The sequence below is a fragment of the Muscardinus avellanarius genome (assembly GCF_963383645.1).
Source record: "Muscardinus avellanarius genome assembly, chromosome: 14".
In the NCBI taxonomy this organism is placed as follows: domain Eukaryota; kingdom Metazoa; phylum Chordata; class Mammalia; order Rodentia; family Gliridae; genus Muscardinus; species Muscardinus avellanarius.
Window position 1 is genome coordinate 71,310,839 of NC_137800.1, and position 13,681 is coordinate 71,324,519.

Sequence of the window (13,681 nt, forward strand, 5' to 3'; positions counted from 1 at the left end):
AATGAAAATTGCAAGTAATTCTGATTAAATTAAAATCTGATGACTTTCATGTTGATTTTAAAACCACAATCAACAAGCCAGGTGTAGTGGCGCACACTTGTAATCCCCGCACTTGGGAGGCGGAGACAGGAGGATCGCGCAGGTTCAAAGCCACCCACACTGGCGTAAGAGAACCTGTTTCAAACATATAAAATAGGTCTGGGAGTGTAGCCCAGAGATAGAAGGGCTTCCAGGAATCCCAGTACCACCAAATAAATAAATAAACCACAATCAAGCAATTCTGTGCTCTTTTGGATACATATGCATTTTGTGTGTATTTAAAAATAAATTGTTGTCGGGTGTGGTGGCGCACACTTGTAATCCCCGCGCTTGGGAGGCAGAGACAGGAGGATCGCGTAGGTTCGAAGCCAGCCACGCGCGCTGGCTTAGGAGACCCTGTTTCCAAATAAAAATGTAAAAATAGGTCTGGGAGTGTAGCCCGGAGGTAGAAGGGCTTCCAGGAACCCCAGTACCACCAAAAATAAAAAATAAAAATAAATTGTTAAAACTCACAGATTTGTGCATTAAAACTGTAAATTGTTGGACACAATGGCACCTGCCTGTAATCCAGACACAGGGGAACTGAGGTGAAGCCCAACAGTTCAAGGCCAACCTTGAATTGGGTTCTATCAAAGAGAGGGTAGGGAGGGAACGAGGGAGCAGGAGGGAAAGGGGGAGGGAAAAGGGGAGGAGAAGGAAAAGAAAAGGAAAATGAAAAGGAAAAACGCTATGTAGATTAAGCCTCCATATGTGACTTAAAAGTAGACTGGGAGGCCACCGTGGTGCACACTTGTAATCCCAGTACTTAGAAAGCTGGGATAGGAAGACCACAAGTTCATGGCCAACCTCAGCAACTTAGTGAGGCCTTGTTTAAAAATAAAAAGAATAAAATAGGGTTGGGGGTATGGCTTAGAGGCAGAATGCCCCTGGCTTCAATCTGTAGTACTACAAATAAAAAAGAAGAAATAAAATTAGATCGGAAAGACTATGATAGGTACTCTGACATTGACCGGGCCACAGGGTGTCAAGGTATTTAGTTAAACATTATTCTGGATGTTTCTGTGAGTGTTTTTAATGATATTTAGTGTCTGTCTGAGTGGGTTATCTGAACACCGCGGCCAGGTCTGTGGACCAGTGACCCCTGAGCCCCCGGGCTGAAGGCAGGGGTCTGCCCAGGGTTACTACTACCAAGTTATTGAAGGGTCATTTTTTAATTAGTTGGTCCTTCAGTGGTTCAGAGTTCCTTCCTTCTCTGGATAAGTTTTGTTTTCAGGCATTTCCAACTTGGGAAGGGCTCTGCCTTAGCTGAGTGTCAAGCATGTGACATGTGTCATCTTGCCTAGGTGGCAAAAACATAAACAAAGCTTTGTTTTTACTGTGTGTTGCAAGAAGAGTCAGCAGAAGAGTTCAGAGCAGCCACTCAAGCACCCTGGGGTCTGTACCACAACTCCCACGTGTGGACCTGGGGCGCAGCCCAGTAACAATCATAGCATCTATTTAAAATATTCAGCATGTAGCCGGGCGTGGTGGCGCACACTTGTAATCCCCGTGCTTGGGAGGCGGAGACAGGAGGATTGCGCTGGTTCGGAGCCAGCCTCGCTGGTTTAAGAGACCCTGTTTCCAAATAAAAAATATAAAATAGGTCTGGGGGTGTAGCCCGGAGATAGAAGGGCTTCCAGGAACCCCAGTACCACAAAAAAAAAATATATATATATATATATATATATATATATATATATATATATATATATATTCAGCAGGGTGGCGCACGCTTGTAATCCCAGTGCTTGGGAGACTGAGACAGGAGGATCACACAGGTTCAAATCCAGCCTCAGCTACTGAGTGAGGCTCTCAGCAACTTAGTGAGACCCTGTTTCCAAATAAAGCATAAAAATAGGTCTGGCAGTATAGCCCAGAGACAGAAAAGCCCCTGGATTCTACCCCCAGTACCACACACACACACACACACACACACACACACACACACACACACACGTTCAGTGGAAGTAGGAATGCAAGACTTTTATTGGCAACATCTGAGATAGTGACTTCAAAGTCAAATTTTGGAAATAGAGGCTTGGGTTACAATCCTGGTATGGGGGAGACTAAATGTAAAGGCATTCAGACACCAGGTGTAAGTGGTAGGGAGTGACAAGAACAGAGAAACCCTGGGCTGTTGACTCATATCTCAAGCCTACCCAGAATTTATTATTCAAGTGTTTACTGAGAACCTACAGTGTGCTGGGCAACAACTCAGTGCTGAGGGAGAGAAATCTTTATTCCTGGACCGGCTTTTTTACCCAAGTTCTGCTAAATAGGGCAACAGATCATCAGCCCTACTCCACCAACTAGAGGGTCCCAGAGATTCGAGCAAGATGAAGGAGAACCGGCAGCCTCGCTCCACCTCTGTCTGGCTGCTTTCGGCTGCTCTGGCCTGCAGGTTCTTTACCTGGAAGATGAGTAGGCTGTGCCAATAGGTGTCCAAGGTCTCAGCCTCTTTTCATAAACTGGTATCCACTTATTCCTCAAATGGTAAATGGCTGACTGATACTGTGCTGGACCATTCTGGAACTTCAAGCCTATGTCTTCGGGGAAAAGAGAAACTGAAAAAGTCACTCTTCAAGAGGTTTTTTTTTTTAAAAAAAAAATATGCATGCTAAAGATAAGCGTATGGTGAAAGTTTAGAGTGGTCCAGATCCTGATCAGATGGCAGAAGGGTGCTATTTCTCTTCCAAAACTCTTCACCATTTTGTCTTGTAACACCTTTTGTGTCACAGGCTTATGGTTACCCATAGCACCGCTTCAATGTCAGATCCAAAATCTAGTAACTACATTTTTCTCTCTGAGAACAGTGGAAGCACTTATTACCATATCTACTGCATGGATATCTAACTACCCAAATACACCCGCACTGGACAGGATGCCAGCCTCATTAATATTCATGAGCTGACCAAAGACTTAGGGGCATTGAAAGAAAACTTGGGTGGCTGGTTTTAATCTTCAAGAATTCAGGACATAGTTACTCTTAGCAGGAACAGTGAGCTCATCAGCCAGCAAATGAATTGCATAGAATATACTAATCACCTGGCATCCTTGGGGGATCGGTTCCAGGAATTCCCACAGACACTAAAACCCCAGGATGCTCAGGCCCCTTCTATAAAATGGTATGGTATTTTCATAGAACCTACTCACATCTTCCTGTAGAATTTAAGTCATCTGTAGATTGCTTATAATACCTAATGTAAATTCCATGTAAGTAGCATTTAGGCTGTATTATTTGAGGAATAATGACAAGATCTCTTAAAAGTCTGTACATGTTCAATACAGACACAACCAGCAACCAACATAAGCCAGGTTCGTAGTGCAGGACTGAGGCTTAGCAAGCAGTGCTCGGAGGAGTGCTGAAGAGAGACTGAAGATCTGAAGCAGGGTGGGGGCCAAGCAGGGCGCATCCTCACATCGCTGCACCACATGACGGGCACCAGATTCAAGTTCTGTGTTTTAGAAATTTCTAGATTTTTTTTCAAATATTTTTAATCCTCATCGGGATGAATCCACGAACTGAGGATTTCTGGCACGGGCACACAGAAAGGTATAGTCAAGGACAGTTATTACCGAATTGATGGCAGGAGAGAAATATTGGAGACAACCTAAATGTCCACTAATAGAACAGATGAATAAAAGATGGCACAATTAAACCAATACTATATAAAAGAGATGAACTACAGTTGTAGATATCAGATATCCACACTGATACTTGTAGATACAGAGAACCAGCTGCATCTTATCATTGGAAGACCTGGAAATCTCCATATCTATATTTGAGTTCCAATTCCATAATTCAGATTTTGTCAAGATTCAGAAAACTATATTGCACTAGAAAAAGAATGGGCTAAGGATTAATTATTTTTTAAGGATGAATTATTTTTAACTACTGGAGAAGTATTTGAAGTGAATTGTAACAAAACCATTGTTTATCAGAGAAGAGAGGCATAAAAATCCTTATCTACAACAGCTGGGCAACCAATTAATTATTTTTGTTCTAGACTAAGTTGTTACACTGATGTCCATTTTGCTTATTTCAAATGTTTAAAGCACACAAATATGTACTTTATAATGGAGGCTACTTTCTAATTAGCTGCAATAAAGGGGATAAAACTTGGGAGAATGTATTTTCCAATATAGATTGCTCTTCTAAAATATTAAAATTCAAGAGATTTAATGAATTTATTGTTTTTTAACTTTAAAAGATTGTTTATCAAAAAATACTAATCAAGCCGGGCGTGGTGGCACACACTTATAATCCCAGCACTTAGGAGGCTGAGACTGGAGGATCATGGATCGTGGACAGCCTCAGCTACTTAGTGAGGCCCTGTGCAACTCAGTGAGACCCGGGTTCAAAATAAAGAATAAAAAATAGGGAAGGGGGTGTAGCTCAGAGGCCAAATGTCCCTGGGTTCCATCCCCAGACCTGCAAAAAAATAAAATAAAATAAATACTAATCAAGCCAGGCATGGTAGCACACAGCTCCCAGTACTTGGGAGGCTGAAACAGGAGAATTGCAGGTTTGAAGACTGCCCTCAGCAGCTTAGCAAGGCTTTCAGCAACTGAGCAAGATCCTGTTTCCAAATAAAAAATAAGTCAGGATGGGAGTATAGCTCAGAGGTAGAACACTCCTGAGTTCAATCTCCAGTAACACACACACACACACACACACACACACACACACACACACACTATTCACAAGTGGATAGCTCAAGGGTAGATCATGTGCTTAGTATGTGTGAGGCCCTAGATTTGATCCCCAACACCAGAGGGAAAAGTAGGTAGTTAATCTTATCACAAGGTACTCACAACTGTGTAATTACCTCTGGGTCAAGAAATAGAACATACCCAGCACCCTAGAAAGCTCCTGGAGCTGTTTCTATCTTTATTACCTCTCTTTTCCCCAAAAGTAACTACTATTCTCACCTCTAATGAAGATTAGCTTTTTAAAATTTATACAAATGGAATGTCATATTATGTATTCTGTTTTCTAAGACTCCCTTTATTAATTGTGTGTGTTGGAGATTTACTCGGGATTTATGCAGAGCCATGCTTCGCTCATTGGATGACTGTGTAATATTCCACACGGTGACTCTGCTGTGATTTGTTCTTCCATCCGGCAATTCGTGGATATCTGAGTCTGTCTACAATTTGGGGTCGTTATAAATTGTGCTGGCCTGAGCCTTCCGGTACATAGTTTTGGGGGTGCGTAACTCTGCATGGACTTATGTTGGGCGTACGTATACTCGGGAATGAAATTTCTGGGTCATAGTTTATACGAACGTTCGATTTTGAGAAATGATGCCAAATAGTTTCCCCAAGTGGTTGTGAAGCCTCATTTATTCTTGGCAGCCACCTTTTCTATTTCTGGCCAGGGGAAGCAGAGTGAAGAGGCTTTTTAATGTCTTACAGGTTTCTTGAAAAAGATTCTTTTTTATAAACACCATTTGAATGAGTAAAGTCTAAAATAATTAAGGGTCTAGGGATTTAACTTCTTTCCAAACTACAGATTAAAAAAAAGAGAGAGACAAAGAGAGAGAGAGAGGTATAAAAGTGCTTGGAGCAAAATACAGTTGCTGACTTCCTTGTTGCCAAAATATCTGAGGAGTAATTCCAGATGCTCAATTAAAAGAATCCACAGCTGGACTAGCCAGCCTCTGACCTGGTATTACCCTGGGATTTTCAATAAAATAAACAAACAAAATACAAAGAGATGCTAGAATGGCCATTATCAAAGCAATGTCACTCACAGGAACTTAAGCAAATAAGCAAACATTTCAGTATAACCACAGCTTCACCAACAAGTTCGGCAGGTTTGAAGGTTTAAAAAGGAGGGGAGGCTGGGCTGTAAAAACTCAGTGCTAGAGCAATTGCCTGGCATGCCCTGAATTCCATCTCCAGCACCACAAAGGAAAAAAAAAAAAAAAATCTAAGGCTGGAAACTTCCTTTGCCCTTGTAGAGGACATAGATACAATGGGTTGGATCAGAGAAAGAAGATTTCTCAAAGGACAATAACAAACCTATTGGTGTTATCTCAGGAAATTTGATTTGGTTATTTTGTATGGAATCAAACCCCAGGGGCATTCTACCTCTGAGCTACATCCCTCGCCCTATTTTTTATTCTTTATTTTAAAACAAGGTCTTACTAAGTTGTGGAGGGCCTAAGTAGCTGCTTGTGAACCTGGGATTCTCCTGTCTCAGCCTCCCAAGTACTGGGATTACACATGTGTGTCACCACACCTGGATTTTTTTTTTTGCGTGTGTGTGTGCAGTACTGGGGATGGAACCCAGGGGCATTCTACCTCTGAGCTACACCCCCAACCCTATTTTTTTATTCTTTCTTTTCTTTCTTTTTTTTTTATTTTTTTTTGGTGATACTGGGGTTCCTGGAAGCCCTTCTACCTCCGGGCTACACTCCCAGACCAATTTTTACATTTTTATTTGGAAACAGGGTCTCCTAAACCAGCATGCGCGGCTGGCTTTGAACCCGTGCAATCCTCCTGTCTCCGCTTCCCAAGCGCGGGGATTACAAGTGTGCGCCACCACGCCCGGCTATTCTTTATTTTGAAACAAGGTCTCTTTCACTAAGGTGTGGAGGGTCTCACTAAGTAGCTGAGGCTGTCCGCAAACTCCAGTCCTCCCATCTCAGCCTCCCAAGGACTGGGATTACAATTTTTTTTTTTTTTTTTTTTTTTTTGCGGGTTTGGGGATGAAACCCAGGGGCATTTGACTTCTGAGCTACACCCTCTGCCCTATTTTTTAGTCTTTATTTTGAAACAGGGTCTCACTAAGTTGCAGAGGGCCTCACTAAGTAGCTGAGGCTGTCTGCGAACCGCGATCCCCTGGTCTCAGCCTCCCGAATGCTGGGATTACAAGGGTGTGCCACCACACCTGGCCAATTATATATATTTTAAAACTAGTGCATTTTAATCATACAGAATAATGGATTTCTCTGTGATGTATTTATACATGCAAATGACATATTTTGATCACATCCACCCCAATACCCTCCCTTGCTTCTCCTCCTTGCCCTCCTGACCCTCTTCTTTAGTGGTCTCTGCTCCCTTCCCGTCCTCATCTCCATCCTCCCTCCACCACCCACCACCAGATTCCAAGTACTCTGAGCTGTCTTTCTTATTCCAAAGGCGCTTTGAATGGGCAGAACTGTGTGCAAATGGGATCACTAGCGCCCCCTAGATTCCTTAATAGATTTCTTGCCAAGATAATAAAGTTGCAAGTAAGAAGCTAACTTTTTTGTGTATGCAAGTATATAAAGGCTAAGTAGCCTGTTAAGAAAACCATCCAGTTATCCCACATTAAAACTCAGCATAAGCGTTTGCAATGCAAAGTTCCATCGACAGTAAGTACATGCACACAAATTGCTGTATATTCACACAATGGAATACTTCATAGCAATGAGACTGAATGAACTAAACTAACAGGAATCGTATGGAAAGAATCTAGACACACGAAAAGAATGCATACTGTATGACTAAAGATATGCAAAGTTTGAGAGCAGGAAAGACATTTCTGGTACTTCAAGTTGAAATCATGTTCTGGGTAGCTAGTAACTGGGAGGTGTGTAGGGCAGATTTTTTTTCCCTCCCAGTGGGGATGGAACCCAGGGGCATTCTCCCTCTGAGCTATACCTCCCTTCTCTATTTTTTATTTTGAAACAGGGTCTCTCTAAGTTGCAGAGGGCTTCACAACTAACTGAGGCTAGCCACGAACCTGTGATCCTCCTGTCTCAGCCTCCCTAACGTTGGGATTACAAGTGTGTGCCACCATGTCCCACCTGTAAGGCAGATTTGGGGCTCTGGACATGTTCCGTTTCTTGGGTATTGGTCACTGGGGTGTCTGTTTTGTAAAAGTTGAACAAGGTGTGTGCAGTTTTCTATTGTGTTAATTATATTTCAATCTTTTATCTTAAAATAATATTTCTGTTGAGATAAACAGTAGAATGGCTTTAGTTATGATTTCTTTTTTACAATCCAGCCACTTAAGGTAATACTAAATAGCCCATCCTTGCTCAGGAGGACAAAGCCTCCCCCAATCCTTAGCAGTAATAATTATTGTCTTATGAAATAACAACTGTGGATCAAACTCTGTGTTAGATCCTGCACATTCCTATCTCCAGCCTTTAAAACAGACATTCAAGCCGGGCGTGGTGGCGCACGCTTGTAATCCCAGCATTTGGGAGGCTGAGACCAGAGGATCGTGGTTCACGGACAGCCTCAGCTACTTAGTGAGGCCCTCTGCAACTCAGTGAGACCCTGTTTTATAACAAAGAATAAAAAATAGGGCAGGGGGTGTAGCTCAGAGATCAAATGCCCCTGGGTTCCATCCCAAGACCTGCAAACAAACAAACAAACAAACAACACTCAGCTAGGGCATGGCGAGGCACACCTGGAATCCCAGTACTTGGGAGGCTGAGACAGGAGGATCAGGTTCGAAAGCAGCCTCAACAACATAGCAAAACTCTCAGCAACCTAGCAAGACCCGGTTCCGAAACAAAAAATAAAAAGGGGTGGGGGTACAGCTTGGAAGTACAATGTTCCTGGGTTCGATCCCCAGTACCACACACAAAAATAAAAACCGGACATTCAAAATAGCTAACATTGTCCCATGATCCAAGATAAAGAAATAAAGTTCAAAGATGTCTAGCCATTTGTGAGGAAGCCCAGACTCCCCCCTGAAGTGCAAACTAGGCGAAACTCCCTGTGGGCAGGCAACTGACCCCAGCTCCTGCTGCTGGTAACCAGGAAAAGCTGGGATTCGCAGGTCACAGCAGGAGGACAACCTGTATTCTAAGGAGTTGGCAAGATGGAGCCGGGAGGTCCAGGCTGCCAGCCCCTCGAGTACTGGCTACACGCAGAGAGCTTGGGTCTGAGCTTCCCTTTCCCACAGCCACGCTTTGTTACCTTCTTCCTCATCAACCTGGCCCAGAAGACAGGTAGGACGGAGACAAGTATGAGCCCAGAGCCCTGGAGACCTGCCCCGCTGTGCGCTGATGGCGGCCATCCTCCAACCACGTCCATTCACACGCCCTGAATTCAACTCAAGCAGGTCTGCCCTTCTGTTACTCAGTCCTGATGAACTGCACCCTCTACCCTCCTGCAGTCTCCACAGCTTGGAGCCATCCAAACACACACCTCCTCCAGGAGGCCTTCCCAGTTGCACCAATACTGTATGTAAATTATATATATATATATATATATATATATATATATATATATAATTTTTTTTTGCAGTACTCAGGGGCATTCTACCTCTGAGCTACACCCCAGCCCTATTTTTATTTTTATTTTTATTTACAGTTTTATTTTTATTTATTTATTTGCAGTTGTGGGGATGGAACCCAGGGGATCTCTACCTCTGGGCTATACTCCCAGACCTATTTTCTATTTTAACTGGAAACAGGGTCCCACTAAGTTGCTGAGAGCCTCACTAAGTAGCTGAGGCTGTCTTCAAACCTGTGCGATCCTCCTGTCTCAGCCTCCCAAGCACTGGGATTACAAGTGCGCGCCACCACGTCCAGCTCTTCTTTATTTTGAAACAAGGTCTCACTGAGTTGCAAAGGGCCTCACGAAGTAACTGAGGCTGTCCTCGAACCGCGATCCTACCGCAATCCTCCTGTCTCCGCCTCCCAAATGCTGGGATTACAAGCGTGTGCCAACAGGCCCAGCTCTCTGACGTTTTAGGAAGTTCATTCTTTGTACACCATTTTGTACACCGTTTCAGTGAATCTTCCCACGTGGCCAATCAGTGCTGTCTTCCCACTTGCTTTTTTTGTTTGGTGCTGGGGATGGAACCCAGGGCCTCATCTATGCTAAGCACGTGTGCTACCACTGAGCTATGTCCCCAGCTTACCTTTCTCTTTTTATAAAGTCATCAATCCTATGGGATTAGGACTCCATCTTCATGACCTCATTAAACTTCAATAAAAACCCCACCTCCAAATATGGTCACATGGGGCTTTTTAATGAATATATTCATATATTCATAAAACATTCATATATTGAGTAGATTCATATATTCAATATATTAATTTGGTGGGGACACAACTCAGTCCACAGTACATATCCACTAAACACCATGTGTAGACCTTATTTAAATTCTGATTGCTAGAAATCGGCTGTGAAAATATGCTTATGGGACAATCAGGGAAATTTTAACATCACCTATCAGATACTAAGTGATATAAGGAAACATGAATTTTTGTAGGTGTGACAAAGATATGGATTTCTTTTTTTAAAAAAATCCTTCTTCTAGCCGGGCGTGGTGGTGCACGCTTGTAATTCCCATGCTTGTGAGGCAGAGACAGGAGGATCACACTAGTTCAAAGCCAGCTGTGGTGGCTTAAGAGACCCTGTTTCCAAATAAAAAGTATAAAATAGGTCTGGGAGTGGAGTCCAGAGGTAGAAGGGTTTCCAGGAACCCCAGTACCACACACACACACACACACACACACACACACACACACACACACACACAAATTTTTCTTCTAGCTGGGCGTGGTGGCACACTCTTGTAATCCCTGCGCTTGGGAGGCTGAGGCAGGAGGATCCCATAGGTTCAAAGCCAGCCTCAACTACTTTGTGAGGTTTTCAGCAACTTAGTGAGACCCTGTTTCCAAATATAATATAAATTAGGTCTGGGAGTATAACCCGGAGGTAGAAAAGCCCCTGGGTTCCACCCCCAGTACCACCAAAAAAATCCTTCTTCTTAGAGATACATGCAAAAATATTTACCTTTGAAACTATGTAAAGTCTGGGATTTGTTTTAAATAATGATTAGGGGTGGGAGTGGATATGGGAGAGGGGTATATATGAAAAGACATTATCCATATATAAGTAACTATTTGGGGTTTGGGGGTTATTTTTGTTTTTTTTTTTTGTTTTTTTTTAGTACTGGGGATGGAACCCAGGGTCATTCTATCCAGCTACGGCCTCAGCTCTATTTTTTTTTTTTTTTTTAGTCTTTTTATTTTTGAAACAAGGTCTCACTGTGTTGCAAAGGGCCTCACTATGTAGTCAAGGCTGTCCTCGAACCTCGATTCTCCAGTGTCCACCTATCCAATGCTGGGGTTACAAGCGTGCGCCACCATGCCCGGCCATAAGAAACTACTAAGGTTGAGTGACAGACACTGGGTTTTACTGTACCAGTCTCTATATTTGTGTATGTTTAAATTTTTTAATAATAATAAGCATTTTAATATGAGCAAGAAAGGGAGAGGAGAGACTCAAGAAACCCATAAACTATGGACAACATGTAGATCTTGTTAAACCCTGATTAGAATACACCAACTGATAAAAAAAAAAGAGACATTTTCCAACAGTTGAAAAAAATTGGCCATGAACTGTATTAGATGATATTACAAGTTCCTGTGAATTTTGGGGGGACAATTGTGTGGGGTTTTCTTTTGTTGTTTTTGTGGTTCTTATCTATTAAAAGATATGTACTGAAACACTTCAAAGATTTACATTATCTGAGATTTGCTTTAAAACACAAAAGAAAAACAGGAGGGTGGATGAAACATGATTGGCAGAATGCTGGTAATTGTAAAGTTAGTCAGTGAGTAAACAGAGCTTCACTACATTCTTTTCTGAAATTTATTTATTTATTTACTTATTTATTTATTTATTGGTGGTACTGGGGGTGGAACCCAGGGGCTTTTCTACTCCGGGCTATACTCCCAGACCTATTTTATACTTTATTTGGAAACAGGGTCTCACTAAATTGCTGAGAGCCTCAGTAGCTGAGGTTGGCTTCAAACCTGTGCGATCCTCCTGTCTCAGCCTCCCAAGCGCTGGGGTTACAAGTGTGTGCCACCACGCCCAGCTTGAAATTTTTTATCAGAAAACATTTACTAATATTTGGAAGGCTGAGACAGGAGGATTGCAGGTTCACAGCCAACGTCAGCAACTTAGCGTGCCTTCCACAACTTTGTGAGACTGGTTTCAAAATAAAACTTAAGTGGAGCATCTTGGTGCATTCTTGTTATCCCGGGACTTGGGAGGCTGAGGAGGATTGTAGCTTCGAGGACAACCTCAGCAAGTAGTGAGACTCTCATTGACCCAGCAAAACCTTGTTTCAAAATAAAAATAAAATTTAATTAAATTATTCAATAAAAATAAAATAAGACTGGAAGTGCAGCTTGGAGGTGGGATGCTCCTGCAGTAAATCCCTGGCACCACAAAGAAAAATAAAAAAAAAAGGTTTCTGAGAAAGAAAAGGGAAGAAAGGATTGATTCATGAGCCTACAGTGTTCCAACCCAAAAAGTATGGGAGGAATTCACATGCCAGCCTTCACATACAAGCCTTCCACTCTTCTTGCAGGTATACTTGGAAGACAGATGCTTTCATAATGAGAAATTTTACCTGCTTTTGTCAACTTCTGAGCTGTAGCTTCCCTTTTCCTACTGAGCAGCCAAGTTCTCATTAAGAGGTGACTCAAGGACACGCCGTTCATTAAGATGAGCATCCTATCACCCAGCGGGAGGATGCTGGCCAAGAACACCTCCCTGTCCTGTCTTTGGCAGAGCGTGTCATTCAGGCTCTTCTACACCTGAAACCACAGCAACCGACAGGGGCTGGGGGATTGAGGAGTCCTTCCAAAGACCTAGATAATGTACCACGTTATCATATAAATCCCTGAATCAAAGGATGATAATAAAAACCAACCAGAAGCAAAGTTATCATTTGGGACCTTTGATCTTCTTTCCCTCGAGAATAATGGGATTCCTTTCATCTAATAATAAATACACTCCTGAAGGTTGCAACATATTTATTATTTTAATAATAGGTATTTTCAGGAACCTCATCCTCTGGATTGAAAATTGCAAATTAAATTTTTTTTTTTTTTTTTTAGCAAGCCAGGCTCCTGTCTCAGCCTCCCAAGCTCTGGGATTAAAGGCTGGGATGCTGTGAGTTAATGATTTCAATCCTCTCTTCTATACCTTCAACTGTCCTCTGTTCTGAGAGGTGTGGGCCGCTCCAGCCATAGCCCAGGTCCCAAGTGACCCTATCCGAGCCGCCTGCAAACGGGGCCCTCCAGCCCCGACAGCAGCCAGTCTCAAGTGAATCTTGAGTATCTAGGACTGTGTGACCTGCAAGGGGACACGGTGCCCTGTTGGTGTCTCTGCCAACTTGAAAATAATACATAAAATTCAGGGAAGGGAGAGTGGGCCTATCAGCTAGGAAAATACCTAGATAGGGTCAGAGAAATATTCCATAGCCCATGCTGACCAAGAGGAAGACACAGAAGGATACATTTGCCGGTAAAGGGAACAGGAAGGAGAATCTAGAGAGAAAGAAAATATGTATTTGGGTCACTCAGACGCTGGCAGGACAGCCCCGAGGAGACAGACGCTTGCGGAGCCTCGTAAATAGCCCTTGGTCCACTGCCAGTGGCCGTATTTGCGTCATTCCACTGGGGCCCAGCGAGCCGGCCAGGCTCAGGATGGGCAGACGGGTGCTGGGAAGCCCTGGGGCCTTGGACCATGTGATGGGAGGTCAGAGATCAAAGAGGAGCTGAGGCCAGGGATGTTCCAGAAATCACCCCGGCCAGGGAGAATGGGCAGATGCCATCTGGGC